This window comes from Heliconius melpomene, chromosome 10 (assembly GCF_056956725.1).
Source record: "Heliconius melpomene rosina isolate 202511_hmr_F chromosome 10, ASM5695672v1, whole genome shotgun sequence".
Classification (NCBI taxonomy): Eukaryota; Metazoa; Arthropoda; class Insecta; order Lepidoptera; family Nymphalidae; genus Heliconius; species Heliconius melpomene.
The window spans coordinates 15,510,190-15,529,495 of record NC_140398.1 but is presented as its reverse complement, the minus strand read 5'-3'; the positions used below and the strand labels follow the sequence as shown (position 1 = coordinate 15,529,495).

The window sequence follows — 19,306 nt, the reverse complement described above, 5'->3', positions numbered from 1 at the left end:
AACATTAGTTACTAACAATATAAGTGGGATGTTACTTGTCCGCTATAAACGGCGTGTGGGCAGAGCTGTGAGAACAGATCAAATAAGGTGGCTTATTTAATTTAGTGTACAATTATTTCAAGATAATGTTAAAGTTTATTAAAGTTTAGGATTTATATAAGTTATAGGATTTGTATAAATGTTAATTTAATTTCTGTAAGTAATTATTATTTCTTGAATGCGGTGTATTTTAATAATTAAATAAACCTGTAAGATTTCATATATTTTTTTCTTATTATAGTAAAAATTTCAATTACCATTTTTTTGTGATAGCTTGCATACTTAACTTTTTTACGTTATTATTTAGTTTTTTTTTATAAATATAACGATAAATTTGAAATAGTTTGTTAATAAAGCTCATTTTTTTCAACTTATCGACAAATTATATCATCTAGCACATCCGGTTGAGCCAGTGAGCCTGAGAAAATAGATAATTAAAATTAAAAAACCTTATTTCTTATAATTGCAAGGACATTAAATATTGAATCGTACCGTCATTTGTTCTCAACAAACACGTAATAGTATGCAATTCGTTTCAGATTTGTCATTCGATATGAAAGATAACAATGCAAGTGTGGTTTACTCTTACGAAACTAGAGGTCTGGATTGAGGCTGCGTGCCTTTATAACTAACTACCTTTCACGCTGTATCCCGCACATAGGAGACAGAAAGAACGAAAGAGAAAGAGGAGGTCACTCCGTTTCCATTAAGATACTTCCGTTCTCCGCTTTCCGCTGAATTCTAGAGAGATTTCTTGAGTTTCGGAACTCAACGTTGTTGCCTCGTTACAAGAGCGAGGAAATGAAAATGTTAAATATTTCTTTTTCTGTCCGTAGGAATCGAACCCCCAACCGTCGCGTTACATTCACACCCTCGTGCCTCTGCTCCACTAAAGTACAATTTCACATTAGACCCGACGCTCAATCATATATCATGTATAACCTTGGAACTGTTAGAATATATTCATTTCAAATACACGAACAAAGGTGTAGGCGTGCACTGGATCCGTACTATCATAAACAAATTAAAATCAATCAGTGTGTCCGTTCTAGATTTCACAATTTGTATCGTAGCTAAGTTATTATTATTATTAGAAGTATAGCATTAAAGGCCTTGACTTATAAACTTCTATCATAGAAAGCATATCTAGTTATTAATTTGACAAATATGTATTTATTTTTGCTTAAAATGTAATTGACCGTAAATTTACGTAAAACCTTCACGCTGTATCCCGCAAACAGGCTAGACAGAGAGAACCAAATGTTAAGATAGTCTTCCCCATATTCCCCACTTTTCACCGAATTCCGGAAGCATTGCATGTTGAGTGCTGAAACTCAACGCCGCGCTGTGCCTTGACACCAGAGCGAAGAAAGGAAAATATAAGTTTAAATAAATATTTCGTTTCCTCGAGTGGGGATCGAACCCACTATCAGTCGCTTTTACAGTCACACACCTATGCCCCTGCGCCTTTAATTTAAAACATAGTTCAAGATTTCAATTGGCCATTAGCAGCTTAGGCTTTACTGAAATTTTGTAGAGTTAAGTTCTATGGGTTTAAATTACGACATCACAATACTTTAGTTCACAAATCTATTTCGGTTGCAATAAAACAAAGTACACTTACTTGTTTTGCAATTTACTTACATGGACAAGTAAAGGGCGCTACGACTCGTTTGAGATCTGTCATTCGATATGAAATAGCTGGTCTGAGGTGTTATTCATAATTTATTTGACCGTTTAAGAATTATAAGTTTATAATATATTTAAATATCTCAAGTAACTTTAAGTTACTTGAAGTATTAAAAGAATTTAATGAAATATTCATTTCGCACAAAGTTACCGCTGTGTTATGCTACCGCCATTTTTCCAGGAAAATTTACTGATTGCGATTCATTTTCTTATTTGCTCGTAATTTTTATTTTATTTTTTTAGATATCTACATATTATAATAATAAGGTTCGGTGAAAAAATACACAAAGTTAATATCTTACTTATTATTTATTGTAATCGAGTAAATATCACCACCAAGAACAATTATATAATAAATATTATTTATTTCGGCATTATTAAATAACAACTACATAATACTCAATAAAACAAAGAATAACAAATTATTTTCTTTACTTTTTTCTACATGAAAAATCAGTTGTTAAAACTAATTTCTCACGTCCCAGTCCTAGTTTTTTGTCCAAAAATAGCAAAACACTAAATATTCCAAGGAAATTTGCCAAAAAAAGTCTTAGGTACCTCGAGCTAGTAACCTCATTCTTCACGGGCGAAGTACGACAAAGAATTTTTATAGTCTTGAAACGACCTTCTTACTATTTATCATTTAATGTTTTCTTACAGTTAATTGTATGTTTTACTTTCAAAATATGCATAACTGTAACGCTTAACTGGAGCTTGCAAAATGTTAGTGGCATAGTTACTTAAATTTTCTACATTATTTATTACTTCACTCAATGTCCCGTACTTAATATATTTTTGCTTGATAATTTGTTAATTCTAATTAAACGTTTTAATTATTTATATTATAAACAATTACTTTACACGTTTTATTTTTTCGTTCAACTCAAAGTGGATATTTTTAACTAATGTCACAAAATATCTAGATAAACATAAATAAAAAAGTAAAATATTTGTCATCAAGTTTTTCCTAATTGAAAATTATATAAAAATATTTCATTTTCATATAATTTTCAATTCTATGAAAATGAAAACAAGAAGGTATTGAAGCGATTTTGAAAATGACATATTTTTCGCGGATCCCGTAGACCTTCATTCGGGGGAATATTATTAGACACTAGTTTTTTCCCAGCCTGTTTGGACAGGTTGCGGCGTTGAGTCCCACCCAACACTAATTAAGTCTATATGCAAAAAAACTCTATATCAGTCTATTCTATTGCTATTCACTTAAATGAAGATAATATACTTCTTCAACACTAACATTCCACTGAATTATTAATATTGAACGCTCAAGTAATTCTATAATCTATATAGATCACTTGAAACCAGTAAACCTTGGCATTTAGTTTAGTACGATCCTTATAATTATGTAGGCTCAAATTGCACTGGCATAAAGAAAATTTCTGAGAACTCATTTATTCAGTGATTATAATAAAAACTCTATAATAACAATATTTATAGCAAATGCCATCCTGCAAATTTCTTACATTCTATTAATAAAATAAATATAAGAAATATTCTTATTTTCTTGGTGTGAACATTTAATAAAAAAAATTATACCTTAATCTTACAAATAAAATGTAAATGCATGTTCCAACGTCGTGAATACAGTTTTATCATATTAAAGATCTATATTACAAAATACATAGAAAATACAAGGTCTTTCCCAGCACTTTAAGTTTTATTTATTTCACACCTTAATAGGGTAATGTCTGTACTTAAACTTAACTATATTGTTGGTAAATTTAAGGATTTATGCAAAGAACATGAATATATTTATTGTTATTGTTGATATATTAATGTATGTGAACAGAAAATAGTTCTGTTTCGTAGTTTATCCCGCATTGTAGGCGGAGTGTAGGCAGAGAAACGTGTCACTCTGGCTCTCCTAAATTCTAGTTAATTATGATTTAAAACTAACATTAATTATGAATATGAAGTACATCATTAAAAAAATATGCTAAATTCTTTTGTAAGCATCGTCTACTATCTACTACATTTTTCATTATCAGTTCAGTCATTATCTACTACATTTTTGTCTTGTGTTAAGGATTTGCCATAACAAAATCGGAGACAAAGTGAAATTTTCCAAAAATAATCGTTCATAAAGATATAAATTTAAATAGTAATCTTACGTAATTCAAAACAAAAGGTAATATATTTGCTTAAATATTAAGAATTTGGAAATTACGTGGGCAAAGTTAATGTGCTCATCGATTGTTGTCATCTTCAAAATATTCTCATTATAAATGCCATACTACTACCTTATACAATATTACTACTCATATACTTTAGTAGTATAATCTCTTACACGCAAATAAATTCGAAAAAATATCCACGTCGCGACTAAATCCTTATAATTAAATTATAGGACCTTCAAAAAAATATTAGTTATATTTTAAATTGGTAATAAAAAATATTACTATACTACTACTTAAGATTAGTTGATAGAGTATAGCTCTAAGTGGCCCACAGTTCACGCTATCAGTCACGTTTTTACATGTCAAATAAACGTATACTCAAAACTTACACAATACAATAATAAAATATAAATTACTCTTTATTAAAAGGTTTTTTAATAGAAACCTTGATATTTAAAGATCCTTTATTATTATTTGAAAAACTATTCAGTATTTAAGTTAGGTACTTATAATTAATTATGATTGTTTTCTTTGGCTTTTCTTTAGATATTTTTAGTTTGAACTTCTTCTTCATCTTTCTTTGGTTTTTTTTAGATATTATTAGTTTGTTTAAGTGTATACGCCGTTTAGTCGAAATAAAAAAATCAACAACATGTAAGGAAAAGCATGGTAATGATTAAGCAGCATCACATATACCTTAAAATATTTTTAATGTATTCCGCATTAAATTTTTTCTTACCTTCACACATTCTGCCGCGTGTATCAGAGTAAGCAAAATGTTACTTGTAGTGTTATAACACTCCGTTTCTAATGAATGAAAATAATTTATACCACCGAGTGGCAGCAATAACGATGGAAAATCCACGACGGTCCCAAGTCCGTATAATTAAGAAGAACCTTTTTTTAATTACAGGCTTGATTTCCTACCTATTATTTTGTAACGCATTTAACAATCAAATAGTATGGGAAACTCACGCAAGCTCTTGCACTATCGGGTGTCCTTCAAATGTATATAATGGATTTTCCTTCTCAAATTTACATATTAAGTTGCTTAACAGCTGATGCGCGTGAGTTTAACATTGTGTCAAATTGAATCCGGTTTAATCGCTTACTCAGTTTTTTTTTTATGAAATTTCAAGTACTTAATGATGAAGTCATTTTGCAAGCATGGAGACGAGACGTATATTTGCTATAGTCAATTTGAGTACTTAAATATTTTTTAAAAATTTAACATATACACGGTAATTATACCTAACAAATATATTCGTTATGGAATTCATTATTAAAGAAAAGCTTTAATAAAAACATTAACAAAAAGGAAGAGATATACAGAAAACCTAATACCTACCTACCTAATACCTACCTAAAAAAAGCTTAATTGTTTTGTGCAATACTTATCTAAGAATTTTTTTAAAATATCTTCAAATTCTTTCTATTTTAGTGGCTTTCTATTAAAAATATCTTATTTTAAGAAAGGCTAAATGCCCTTACGAATTCCTGCGTCCTATTGCAAGTGAACACTGTCCGGTTTCGGTTTCGCAATAGTAACAAGTGGGCGCAGCGGACCTGTCGACTCCACAGTCTCTACAGACACCCAACACCGAGTCGTGATCGTGCTTTATATATGTATAGTATACTATAAGTATGTACTATTGTAGAATAGACGGTAATCTAGTGAAATGGTGCTAGTACAACTAATGGTTAACTTAGTAACGCCTAAATTTTATAAAAAAAAATGTTTTATGTGAAAATAGGGAATGGAATTGTCTGAATGGGAACAGAGTATCTTAGCACTACGTTCCCAGGTTCCCTCAAACTACCCTGCTATTCACTGAATACAGCGTGAACCTAAAAATAATGACAATTCTTCGTTATGAACATTTTTTTCCACATAATCAAAGATAGGCTTACTATAAGTCGACTGTCTCCTAACATATTATGGACGTTAAAGCTCTTAAATACATAAACACGTACGATTTTTTTATAACAATAAAAATAGTTTCTAATAACCTTAATCATATAATATAAGCTTGCATTTGACATTTAAGCATACAATATTGTATACAACATTCTAAATTGAAAAAAATCCTCATTGTAATTGGTTACTTAATAAAAATATCAAAAATTGATGATATAAAACTAAACTTTAATCTAAAAACAAGTATTTTCATATTAAATAACTTAAAACTATTATATCTAGCACCAATTATAAGCTAACATTAAAAAGTATTACAAAATTTACAAATTTTAGATCAACTTACTTACAATTCATTGATAATAAGCAGTTACTTAACCGAATCACGACTCGTGAATGTCCGTTACTTGATTCATACTATTAAATGGGTGTGCAAAAGAATCCAAAGGTAAATAGATAATATGTTTCCAATCACTCTAATTAGAATACAGCCGGTACTTACCTCTCACGAACTTTAAACGTGACTGGATTTGAAGAAATGTATCACGAAGAGAAATGTATCACTTTCAAATTATATAAATCGATTTAAATAAGGATTATCTCATAAGTAATGGTTCGGACTCACGTCTTGTCTTAAGGCGATTATTATAATTATTTTTTTTACGGCTTCACTAACTAAGCAAAATGAACCTAGTGTTAAGGATTCTCTGTTATGGCGTGGCGTGTAGTGGCGACGTTTTACTAGACCACAGAAAAGAAAATAATTTATTGCCCCCAGTGGGAATCGATCCCATGCCTAATACGATTACAGTCAAAAGCTATTCCACGACTCGGTTATTACTTAAATTAAATAAATAAATCAGTTTTACGTTGTATCCCGCACACAGCAGGATAGGCAGAGGGGACCTAGTGCTAAATCCCTCCGTTCCCCACTTTCTGCCGAATTCTGGAGGCATTGCGTGTAGAGTGGCTGAACTCAACTCAACTTATATTATATTTATAATAAATCTTGAATTGTGTGGGATAAATTATAAATTTAAAAAAACCTTCACCGATTAACGTCGACATAATGGATCTATTAATATACAGCATTAATTATAAGGGTAGTTATGTAAATTGATTCTTTATAAAAGGATAACTTAAAATTTTATGTTTTAATTAATTTTATATACGACTGTGATAAAATTCAAGTTTTAAAATAATTACAATCAAATCAAAGATATTTACAAGTATATAAACATCATCAAAATGTCATTATTATTACTATTTAATTTGTTCGTGGAATGCAATTAAGCTATAATATTAAGGTATGTTGAAGCTTAATACAAAATTTATATTATTGCAATAAGTTCGTTAAAGATCTGATATACATATCCATCATGGCATAGTGAAATAACAACAGAGCGTAAACGCAAATGGGCTCTAACCCCACAAAGTTAATTTTAATTTTCCACGAAGTTGTGTTCACGAAAGGACAGCGGAGTGTTTTGACACTACCATTTATTTCGTGTTGCTATGTAGGAAAAAACGTGAAATATTTAGAATTTTTTATTATAGCAATAAGGATTTAAAACACCTGGCACAAAATCATTTTGTATTCAAAGGTGATAATGTTATGTTGGCATTACGTCACTCAACCTACGACTTATTGACCGAATGCCTCGCGTCATGCTCATCTTCAAACCATTCTCTGTGACCTTTTCCATACAAATAAAATTAGTTAAAGTTATTATCTAATATCGACGTGAGTCTATAGTTATTAACTACTACCTACTTTAATATAAAAAATATTTCCTTAAACGCGAATAATGGCATATTATGGGATTTAACGAACTGTTACATTGTCGTGATTTTTTTGTAATAAATATAAACGATTGAGAGATCTACGCGTGTTAAGAGATTTACTGGGCTTTGGTAATAAGTATTATAATCGATATTTTTTATTGAGGTCATACCATTTTTTAATATAAATCATTTTAAATTAAATTTATTTTTAAATTATTTCCTTTAAGCTACATCCCGTGCCATAATTCGACATTATGAATTTTGCATAAAATATAGAAAAAAAGTATATTTTATGCATGACCAGCATAATAATAACATGTACACTATATACGAAAATAATGCGGCTTCGCCCGCTTAATTTTATTGTTATATAGCTAAATTATACTCTTAACATATATTGTAACCTATGTGTCATTCTGATGTATATGCTATTATTATAAAATTTCATCTAAATCAGTTCATTAGTTTTTGCGTGAAAAATCAAAACTCATCCATCCATCCTTACAAATTTTGACATTACTAAAATTCGTAGGACATCAGTATGAATAAATTAACATATAAAATAACTAAATAATGAAATATTAGCATTAGCTCTGAGTTTTTTGGCTTATTATTTTACAAAATAATTAACAAACTAAGTAATCAGCGACTCTATTGGGTAACTGGTTTTTTAAAAGCTTACTGGTCGTCTGTTTTAGTGTCTTTTGGACCAGGTTTTATAAAATAAACATATTTCCTTTACAAATATAATGTAATACAACCGTCCTATTAACCTTTCTATGTTGAAAAATTACCAATACCATTAATACTACATTACACAAGGATAATTACGTACCTAATTTTCAATATTATGTAGAAACATTATAACAAGAAGGAAGTAATCAGGCCCACCGTTTAAAGTATGTCTTTAAATGCCGCTGCCAATCAAACGAGCTTATATTTGTATGTAAATAACAATAGATTCGGTTGTAGAGTATTATGTAAATCTACGTAAACGATGAACCTTAAAAAAATAGTTATGTATGTGTTTTTTCTATGTATAAAAAGAGCATAGAATAAAGGTGGTCATTATAATGAAAGGTGTGAGTGGTATAGGTAAGTTTTTATAAATATTAAGTTGAAAGAAGACGATGTAAATTTTTAAAGATTATGATGTTTCATTCATTATTATACAATTGATATTATTTCTTATAACGTATATGTTATATAAATGCTAAAAGGCAAAACTACTCAACAGTAGCAACATCTGGAATGGACTTGACAGTGTCAACTGGAATTGTGGAGGGTTTTGAATCTATTACCACCTCTAAGTATTTGAGAAACTGACTCTCTCTGTCTAACATTCTTTGCCTCGTGCAACCTTGAAAAAAAATTGACTATACTTTCAAAACAAATCCTAGACATTTAGAACGTGACATTATTAGTACTGATTACATGTCATAATGATAGTTATTCGACAAACAAATGCTATACATGCCACATGCCACAGAATGATGAAAGATTAAAACAATAACCTAGTTTAGGTACTCCAGTCCGCCTTAATAACATACAAAATTACTTTATAAGCGCTGTCAAACTATCTTTGTATGCTGTAATAAATCACAAAAACCTTGAGACCGATCTGACAACGACTGTAAATTGTTACCGCGAGTGAACTGTAGTAATAATATACGCTATATGCTATTAGTGCATGCAAACCACAACTAAGTTGATATAGTAAGATTTATTATGTTTATAATAAATTTAATAAGTTTTTGGTCAATATTTATTAAGTTTTTGGTCAATATTTTAATATTTATACGTTAAAGAAGTATAATAAAAAGTAAAATAAGTATAATTTAGTAATTTTAACTAAAGCTGACACTGTTACAACTGTCCATAATAAAATATATAATAATAATAATTTTAATTCATTTTTTAATGCTAGTAAACAAAAAATATGTGGATACAACCTTAATTCTTCCAAGTCAATGGCGTTTACGATTTTTCATAATTTTTATGTTAACAGCCAATTTACCTGTAACAAGAGTAATATTTATAAGTAAAAGTTATTATATTTGGAAATATTTGTTTGTAGAGCCAGAGCAAACCTGAATTTAAATATATTCCCTTCCTTACTGAGAAGAGGATTCTTACTAGAATTTGAAAATTATTCATCCCCCCAGATATTCATATCGAGCCCCTAAACGTATATTACAGTCCAACACAGTACTGTGCCAAGACCGAGTTGATTTATTTTCAAATTTATATATACAAAATATTAGAGTACTTAGTGTTATACAATCTGTAATACTTCAAGCAATTTAGTACTTATACCGCCATTCGTGTATATAAAACAAAAATCATATAATTTTTATAGTGATGTTAGAAAGAAATGGCCACTTCACGATCTGTTCATAAATTAATATGCGCGTGCGCAGCCGAGCCCGGGGCGGTCATTACACACAATTTATCACTTGACACGAAAATATGCGAAATGATTGTAGCTTTTGGTGTCGTAATTTAACTATGTTAATATATTTTATAACATTAAAGCTTAGTGTAAAGCTCTAAACTAGATTAAATCTTTTATTAGTTTATTACTGTTGAAATTAATTGATATTCATATGTTAGTAGGCTATTTTATAAATAGTGATGTAGGGTCTATCTAGGTGCTGTAGCACAGAGAACGCAGTTACAACCCTATCTGTTTTCTCTACCTACCTTAAAATAATTAGTTATAAAATTATAATATAACAAAAGAAAAATATAATATAATTATTATTGTTTAAATATATAAGATGTTATATAACGTATTTTCCTCTCGTTGTGAAATAAGAATGTAGCTCGTGATACAAGTCAAAGCTGTTCGTAAAGCTAAGCCCAGTAATGTGATAAGTCGATAAGCTCTTATTTATATATCTATCTTGTCTGTGGTACAATTGTGAGTAAATATTAAATAATTTGATTTTGTAATTGTAATTAATATTGTAATTTAATTAAATTTTATATTTGCATTTTTGTTTATTTTTTGGAAATGGTAAACTTTTTTATTAGACGTGCAATAAATGACTAAAATTATACGTGCTTATTTTTTCACGAGCTTGGATTTGGTTATTTTTTATTATTAAAAGGATCCAAACTTATAACATATATTTACCATTTATTCACTATTCAAGCCTTAGAGCAACCCAAGACATAACACTGATATCATTCTACAGCTTACTCGTTAAGTTTACAAGGAACAGTTACATTCATTTTGATTGCGTAAAAGCCTTAAAGATAAAATATTGGTTATATTTCCAATATTAAAGTATCATGAAAAAAAAAATTATGAAGAAGTTATAAAAGTAAGTCTAATAATAACTCTCTCATGCAACTATGTGTTATCGGTGATCTTTATATCAACATCTGCGCATGCGCAGACGTTATCTTCAATATGTCATAGTAGAACGCCTCCTGCCCTCGAAGTTATTGACATGTTACAATACTATTGTGAAGATAACTATTGTTTACGATACCTATTTAGATACAAGATAATCAAAAGAAATATAATATTCCTATTGCTATTACTTACATACTCATACATTTTTCAAATGTCACAATTTTTTTCTGCTATTCATTGATTGTTCACTTTTCATTATTATATTTTTCATGAAATATAAAAAAGATCTGCGCAAATGGTTAAAGGAGTGTCTTAGCACTAAGTTCCCTCTACCTACCCTGCAATGCGAGAAAAAGCTTGAAGCTACTTTGACATAAACTTTAACACTTCATAACTTCAACAACGACAATTAGGTAGTAAAATATAGTACGACGTGATGTGTGAAAACATCGAGATGTGGATTAAAGATAGTTATTGAGAAACACGCTTTTCATATACACACATACACTGTACAGTGTACACGCACTTTTGAAATCGTGTCAATGAGATTACATCTTTCTTTTATTTTGTATTGTGTTAGATGAACGTATTTAGTTTAGACTATGATGAATGTATGTAGAGCCCTTTCAAATTGTATGAGTTATTAATTTAAAAAAATATATAATTTTGTATGACACTGCCGTATTACAGGTGGCACTTAGTTGCTAATCGTAAGGGCAATATTTTTAGTGTTTCTAAAAGACGACTGATTCTGATAAGGACGATAATCCTTATTTTTCTATATAAAAATTATGAAAATTTCATATGTTCATTCCATGAACTTCATATGTTCAGTATCTATACAAAAATTTCAGCCAATATATATTTCTATGCGGTTCTCTGATGAAGGATCTCTAATAATTATGTAGAAAATTCTAAATTCAATATATCCTATTATAAAATTTCCATTGTATTCTACACTATATTACAACAATAAAACAGTGAATAAACACTCTTACGTAAATAAGTGTAACACGTGAAATTGTTTCCTAGATATAAATTACTATGTAATCCAAGTTTCAACCGATTGCCCGCCTATTAGTACTATGCGTCTATGCAAATATTCAGTACTTGTCGGTATTTGCGAAAATTATACATTTTCTTATTAATATTACGCAAGAAAGTTTAGTAAGACCTAGATTGTGATGTAATAGAACTTGCACTGATAAAGTTATGCTAAAGGCCTATTTAAATATCTGTATATCTATTTCTACTTTCAGTATTGCTTATTGCTGTCTGGAAGTTATTTATTAAGAGAGAGTAACCTATTGAGATAGATTTAAGAATTATTATTTTTATTTGTGAAGTAAAAGTAATATAATATACTTTTTTTGTAATTATATTTACTAACAGTTATTAACACAGATGTGCCATATAATTGTATGGACTCCCCCTAGCGTCATTAACGGCAAAGAGGCTATGGGTTCAAATACTGATTGGAGAAATGTTTATCTTAGCAACGAGACTTTTTCCTTATCACCTATAACGAAATGATACAAAATTACATAAAATATCACTAACCTCTCCGCCTACACCACCAAACGCAAGCGATATAGCTAAATATTTATCATTCTAATCTTCCAATACCAACACAAACGGGCTTACCCAAATTTCACTGATAACTGCTAATAAATCTAAAATATTATCACGACATTTCTATTACAAACTACTAAGTAGACTTCTCGCAGCCATTATGAAATGTTTTTGGCTTTTATTATTCCTTTCACAATAGTTATTTAAACTCTATTTGAATAACTGTGACAAATGCTGGCTTAAGAAAGGTTAGCAAAATCGTGACCTCAGCTTATATATGGAGCAGTTGCGAATAATGCTTTTTGTACCCACTGTACAAGAAACTGAAAGAGCAAAACGAAAAGTGAGTAAGATTTATTTCTATTATTATTTAAATAAAGTAATAATATAATATAACATATTTTTTAATATCAATGTTTTACGTTATATATATATATACGTATAGTTTTACGGGTATTTGAGAGTCTCTATTCTCAGCTCACTTTTTTTAACGAAATGCAGAAGATACATGATTTAAAACTGCTAAAACATCTATTATTTGAATATAGATATTTCAACGAGGGCTATGTCCACAACTAACTTAAATGACTTATGACGTCACACATTTTTCTTGTTCATATAGCTTCACGGTTTATTGAGGTCGATAGGCTGACGATAAAATCTATAGTTACTACTATACGTAGAAGTAACCATTTACGAAATAACGAATCCACCCCTGTTACAACACTTAGTCCTAGACTCCACCAAAGCGGAGATGTGCGGAGAAGTCCAAAGCGGAGAGTTACAAGCTTAGCGATGTGGAATAACGAAACGAATAGTAGAAAAAAAACATCTCTCCGCTCGTCTCGTCTGGGCCATCTCCACTGGACTACGCCGTCGGCTATATTCAACTTTAAATAATCTTCAGCTACTATTTTATAAGATTACTAGCGGACCCGGACGCGGCTACGCCTGCTTGAAATATAAGAATATAATTTCTATACAAATATAATTTCAATCTATATGAAATGCTAAAAGTGACTATTATATTTATTTTCATAAGGATGAATATCAAAATGACGCGGTAACGAACGCGGTCGCGTAGCGACGACGGTTGTTATTAACATGGCAGAATAAATTGCATGACAAATTAGAAAGTATTTTAATTTATTAGTACATATGTGTAATGTAATATTATATAGCCTATAGCACTTCTGAAGAATGCAGCTTTCATACAAAACAAAAACAAAGTAAATCGATCCAGTAGATCCAGAGATCTTAGCGTTCAAACAAACAAACAAACAAACTCTTCCGCTTTATTATATTAGTATAGATATAAAGAAATGCAATTAAATGTACGTTATATCACACTCAAAACTCGTCTAGATGGGCATATTAATATTCTTTTATATGTAGTGTAATTGCTCTCTTAATTGGTGAAGCACGCTAAAATAATAGCATGACACAGTTACGCCTTGTATGAAACTTGTAGTGGCGTTACTATAAAGCTTTTTTTAGCTTCACGCTGTATTCCACTCACAGCAAGGTAAACAGAGGGAACCTGGTATAGGAACCTAGTGTATGTGTGTGTGTCCGTTCCCCATTTTCCTCCGAACTCTGGAGGCATTGCATGTTAAGTGGCGAAACTCAACGCCGCGCTTTGTCTTTTTACCAGAGCGAAGAAATGGAAATATTTCATTTCTTCAAGTGGGAATAGTACTCACACCCTATCGCGGTTACGGTCACACGCTTTTGTGCGCCAAGCGCCAAGACTGACCTCTTGAATATTTTTTTAACTGTAACAATTTTGTTTGTTTAAATGTAAATAGGGCTTATGAATAAAATTGAGACTAATATTATATAAGTTGACTATTAAAGGTAACTTAACTGTATTAATATTAATATAATTATAATTTCATAAAATATGAATAATTTAACTTTAATAATTAATGTTTTCCCTCGGTCTGTTTATGTTTTTATAGGAAATAACAGCAAATGCTTCGCACTACACCTACAAAATTCATCGTAGTTGGGAACCAAACTAGTCTTAATCGTAACAGAGTGTCTTATCACTAGGTTTTCAATTTCCCTCTACCTTTCCTATTATGTTCGGGATACAACGAAAACTTAAAAAAACTGTCATAGTAGAACAATTCCCTAAAGGGCCGATATATTACACAACACACGTGATCTACTAAACTACTCAATTGCACTCACGTTTAGAGAAAGTAGTGACGGAAGGATACTTTTAGTTTCAATGGCGTGTACGTGATTAGATACAATAATCCTATGACATAATATACCAATATGCCACTGAAAAGTAATCTTTATTTGAAGGCAGTACAGCCTCCAGTGTCAAAAGCCTCCGTCTATAGTGACCCTATAATCTAAATGATCGTTCATCATATGATATGTTAGTATCCGTCATATAATAGTATATTATGTAATTTTAATTAATATATGTTATTATATATAGTTGCAAAAGTTATAATTAAGTGTTACAATCAAATTTGAACTAGTTATAAGACCTAGTTTGTTATAATAATTGTAATACTTTATGAAGTTGATTTATATTTGTTATTATGAACTAAATATATGTAGGTTTACTTAAAATAAAAAAAAATGATTGTTTATAACATAAAAAGAACAATACTAAAAACACATAAAAATACCCTTTTAGTATTGTTATTTTAGTAAATTTATATTTTAGTTATTACATAGCTTTCGCTAGCCATACAATTTGCACAATTACCATGCTACACACCTTAGCCAAGCATAATCCAATTAGGTAACACCAAGGAAGCTGTTTACTATCGACATTTACTGTCTTAAAATTAAATCAGCTTCACGGTGTATCCCGCACAGAGCAGGCAGAGGGAATCTAGTGATAAGACACTCCGTTTCACATTTTCCGCAGATTATTTTGAGGGACTGCTATTAAACGGCAGAACACCGGGCTATTGCCATGGTGTCAGAGCAACGAAAAGAAAATATTAGGAAATAATAATTTGTTTTTTTTTTTATATTTTTAATTAATACTTTATTTACAAATTATAATAATAAATAAAAAAATAATAAAAATAGCTTTATTCTCATAGTTTTTTTTTAATAATTCATACCCTCGAGTGGTGATCGAACCCACATCCGTCGCGTTACAGTCACACCCTTGACACCACGATAACCTCAATTACTATCATTCTCTAAGAAAAATCCTTATTTAATTAAATATATCGAAAAGTTCACAGATAATTCAATTTGTATAACAATACAGTGTTTCCGCTCTACTTAATATTGAATTCAATTCGCGACGTTTTTACCGGTGCAACATCGGTACAGACGAATCGGGAATTGAACGAGTGAAAGTCGGCTATTCTACTTTGAATACTGATTTTTGTAGTCTAGGGCTTATTGCACAATAACAACAGTTTTTATTACGTCAGTGTAATGGGGTCACGATTTTTTATGTTGGCGAAGCGATTACGCTTTACGATTAGAGGTTAAAAGGATATGAACTTTTGATGTCGTGTCTCCAAATATACTCTGTCAGCTTCACTATGTAACCACATAGTGAAGGCAGAGGGAACCTAGTGCACACAGCAGGGTAGGCAGAGGGAACCTAATTTTAAACTTGCCACCAAATTTTTCGAAGCAGTGCGTGTTAAGTGGCGGAACACAAAGCCGAACTATTTGCCTTGATCTCAGAACGACGAAAGGAACATATAATTAAGTAACAATTCATTCATCCGAGTGGGAATCGAACCCACAAGCGTCGCCTTACAGTCATATCCTTGTGTCCCTGCACAACGACCGCCTTACACAATTTGTATATTTAGTTAATTATTTTATAATAACTAGACATTACAAATACTAAACCTTAAATAAGACCTTAAAATATACACAAACACTTTGAATAAATCTAATAAATGAATACATTATAACTTCATTTGATAGTTATTCCCAATAAATAAACATTATTAATAATCATTACTTCCTGTTTCACCATCCTTATTAATTAATAATAATTAATATATAAAAACAACTACCACAAATAGCTCGTACCGCTACCTATCTATATATTACGGGTGTTATTTAATCAAACTAGTCGAATTGCATTCTAGATGGCGGCAATGTGAAATGATCTTCCGATGGCAATGACCGTCGGCGAAAGCGGTGGCAGGTTTTAAATGAAACATGCATTTTAATACTAATAAAAAATAGTATGTAATTGACGTTACGAGGTAATATAATTTGTTAATTTCATTTTATATGTACTTTATTTATTACCGTTAGTTATTTATAAAAACATTGATTTAATACCGTTATGTTGGATTTGGAAATTATTTTTAACTGTTATATTTTTTTTCTTTCTTTATGATATTTATGATATTCAATTCTTGCAGTTTAATAACAACCTAAAGTAATATCTTATTTTCAGACAGGCTCGGTAACGAAACGTAAACCAAGATTTCTCCTGCTTAGCGTTATTTTTCGCATACTGCATGGTAGAAAGAGAGAATCTAGAGTCAACACACTCAATTCACTCACGTTTTTGACAAGAATTTGGGATGTTGAACAGAAGAAAGAGGAAAAGAGAAGGGAATGAAACTCCTCCCTGCAATTTTTCTTCCATAAGAGATAATGAAAATAATTTAGTTTTTCGAGTAGGAACTGAACTCCCAACTCTTGCTCACTAACCCATTGCGCCACTAATGAAAAAAACAGTATATAAAAAAATACATATGTCGGAAATAAAAAGGCGTAATAAACATTAAAAATAAACGAGTAGAACCCCCGACCATGTCCTGGCCTTTGGTTCTACTCGAAATACTAAATTAAATAAATAAGTAAATCTAAAACAAATAAATAAACCAAATAATAACTGGAAACATAGTAAATTACAAGGAAAATAATAACAACATTATCTTATTCTTTAAATGATGGCTTGGAGCAGTGCCTGGGACTTGTGACCCCAGGAGTAGGCTTAAGGGATCCCTTTCCGATATATCAACACTCGCCTTTCACTGCTCCAGTCCAGTATAATTACGAATAGGTCTTAACAACATTCATAATTAAAATAGTCGAGGTTAACCAGCGGTGAAGCACGAGTAGTGCACCGAGCCGTGGCAGAGCCTCGACTGGGCGTACAACACCCGCACGGCCTTTTATAAGTTAACAATGACATTGACAACGGTGACGCGCCCAAAGTGGCGCCACCGGAAGCTGACAAATACAGAACCATCAATTCAATAATTACAGCATTTTATTAACTCTTAAATGTTAATTCTAATTTTACTCCTTAAAACATCTTTTGTAATTAATTAACTAATTATGAATTTATTCTTAATATTGAAATAAATTGTCACCAGCCGACACGGCCATTCTGCAATAAGGTCGCCCCTGACCTTTATCATAATAAATTAATAAATATTGAAAACCTTCAAGTAGCATGTAAACTTTGGAGGCCCCTGTCCTCTACAAAATTACTACCACTTAAACGCTGTCACCGTTGCAGTTAAAATAAAATATTAAATAAATATAATAAACAAATTTTGGAGGCCCCTGTCCTCAACAAAATTCGTCACAAACACACACAAATTTTGGAGGCCCCTGTCCTCAACAAAATTGTTCGCACACAAATTTTGGAGGCCCCTGTCCTCAACAAAATTGTTCACACACACAAATTTTGGAGGCCCCTGTCCTCAACAAAATTGTTCACACATAAATTTTGGAGGCCCCTGTCCTCAACAAAATTGTTCACACACACAAATTTTGGAGGCCCCTGTCCTCAACAAAATTGTTCACACACTAATTTTGGAGGCCCCTGTCCTCAACAAAATTGTTCACACACACAAATTTTGGAGGCCCCTGTCCTCAACAAAATTATTAAAACTCAACAACCTTTTTTTTTTTAATTTATTTTTTATAAAACAAAAATAACAATAATAATGAATATAGTCAAACAACTTATAAACAAAAAGTCATTTGTATTGATAGAATGATTAACATTTTATGTTGAAGTTTGATAAGTAGGTTCAGGTGGGTCCTTCATCTGTCACCTCTCCCGATGCCGACACGGAATCCTGCACCATCACTCTCTCACCTGGTTTGGGCGCCAATCGCAGTTGTTCATGAGAAACCTCCGTCAGTTCTCCTCCTCCAGACATACCCTCTACTTCACGTAACATTTTTCAGATTTCATATGCATCAGGGCACCTAAGTTCTAATCCAATTTGAGTACTAGGTCCCGCTCTGAACAAAACTATTTTGTCTATTTTGAAATCCTTCCACGTTAGCTTCTCCTCTGTCGAACCCTAATTTATTCTCAGCACTTCCAGTACCAATCCTCCTTCCAATACAATCATCCCCGTCCGTCCGACTCAGTGAATCAGCCAGATCCCCTTCAGGACCAACATTTGCAGTTCTATGCCTAGAACAGTCAATTGCCAACGAAAGCGCACCTAATCCCCTTTTCCAACCCTTATGACATAATTCCGGATAATCGCCAGTCCATTCCTAACCACTGGACTGCCATGACACGTTCAATCTGTATATTAGTATGGCTTACGCCGAGAGCCATGTAATGCTGATGAATGCCATAATTTTTACATAACTTCCCAAGCTCAACTCCATAGGCCGCATCCTGATCACTTATAATTTGTCTTTAGTAACCCAAACGACAAAACCACGTTCTAGCGTACGAAGCATTGCGCTCGCCGTCGCATCAGTTGTCATATGCCAAAGTCATATATTTCGCGTATGCATCGATCAGCATGACCACACAATCAGGAGTCGATTCAAACCTAGCATTCCTTCCCGGTCAGGCTG

The 19,306-nt window shown here is 31.3% G+C and overlaps 1 protein-coding gene and 1 long non-coding RNA gene across 5 annotated transcripts in view; both read right to left on the bottom strand.

The window, feature by feature from the left end:
• LOC146535903 (uncharacterized) overlaps positions 1-19,306 on the bottom strand; it is an 89,136-nt gene that overhangs the window by 17,740 nt on the left and 52,090 nt on the right. The gene's annotated exons all lie outside the window — the stretch shown is intronic.
• Positions 9,496-19,306, bottom strand: part of LOC146535904 (uncharacterized) — a 37,706-nt gene continuing 27,895 nt past the window's right edge. The window contains exon 3 of the long non-coding RNA XR_014878378.1: positions 9,496-9,583. This is a non-coding gene — a long non-coding RNA (uncharacterized LOC146535904). The remainder of the gene's footprint in view (positions 9,584-19,306) is intronic.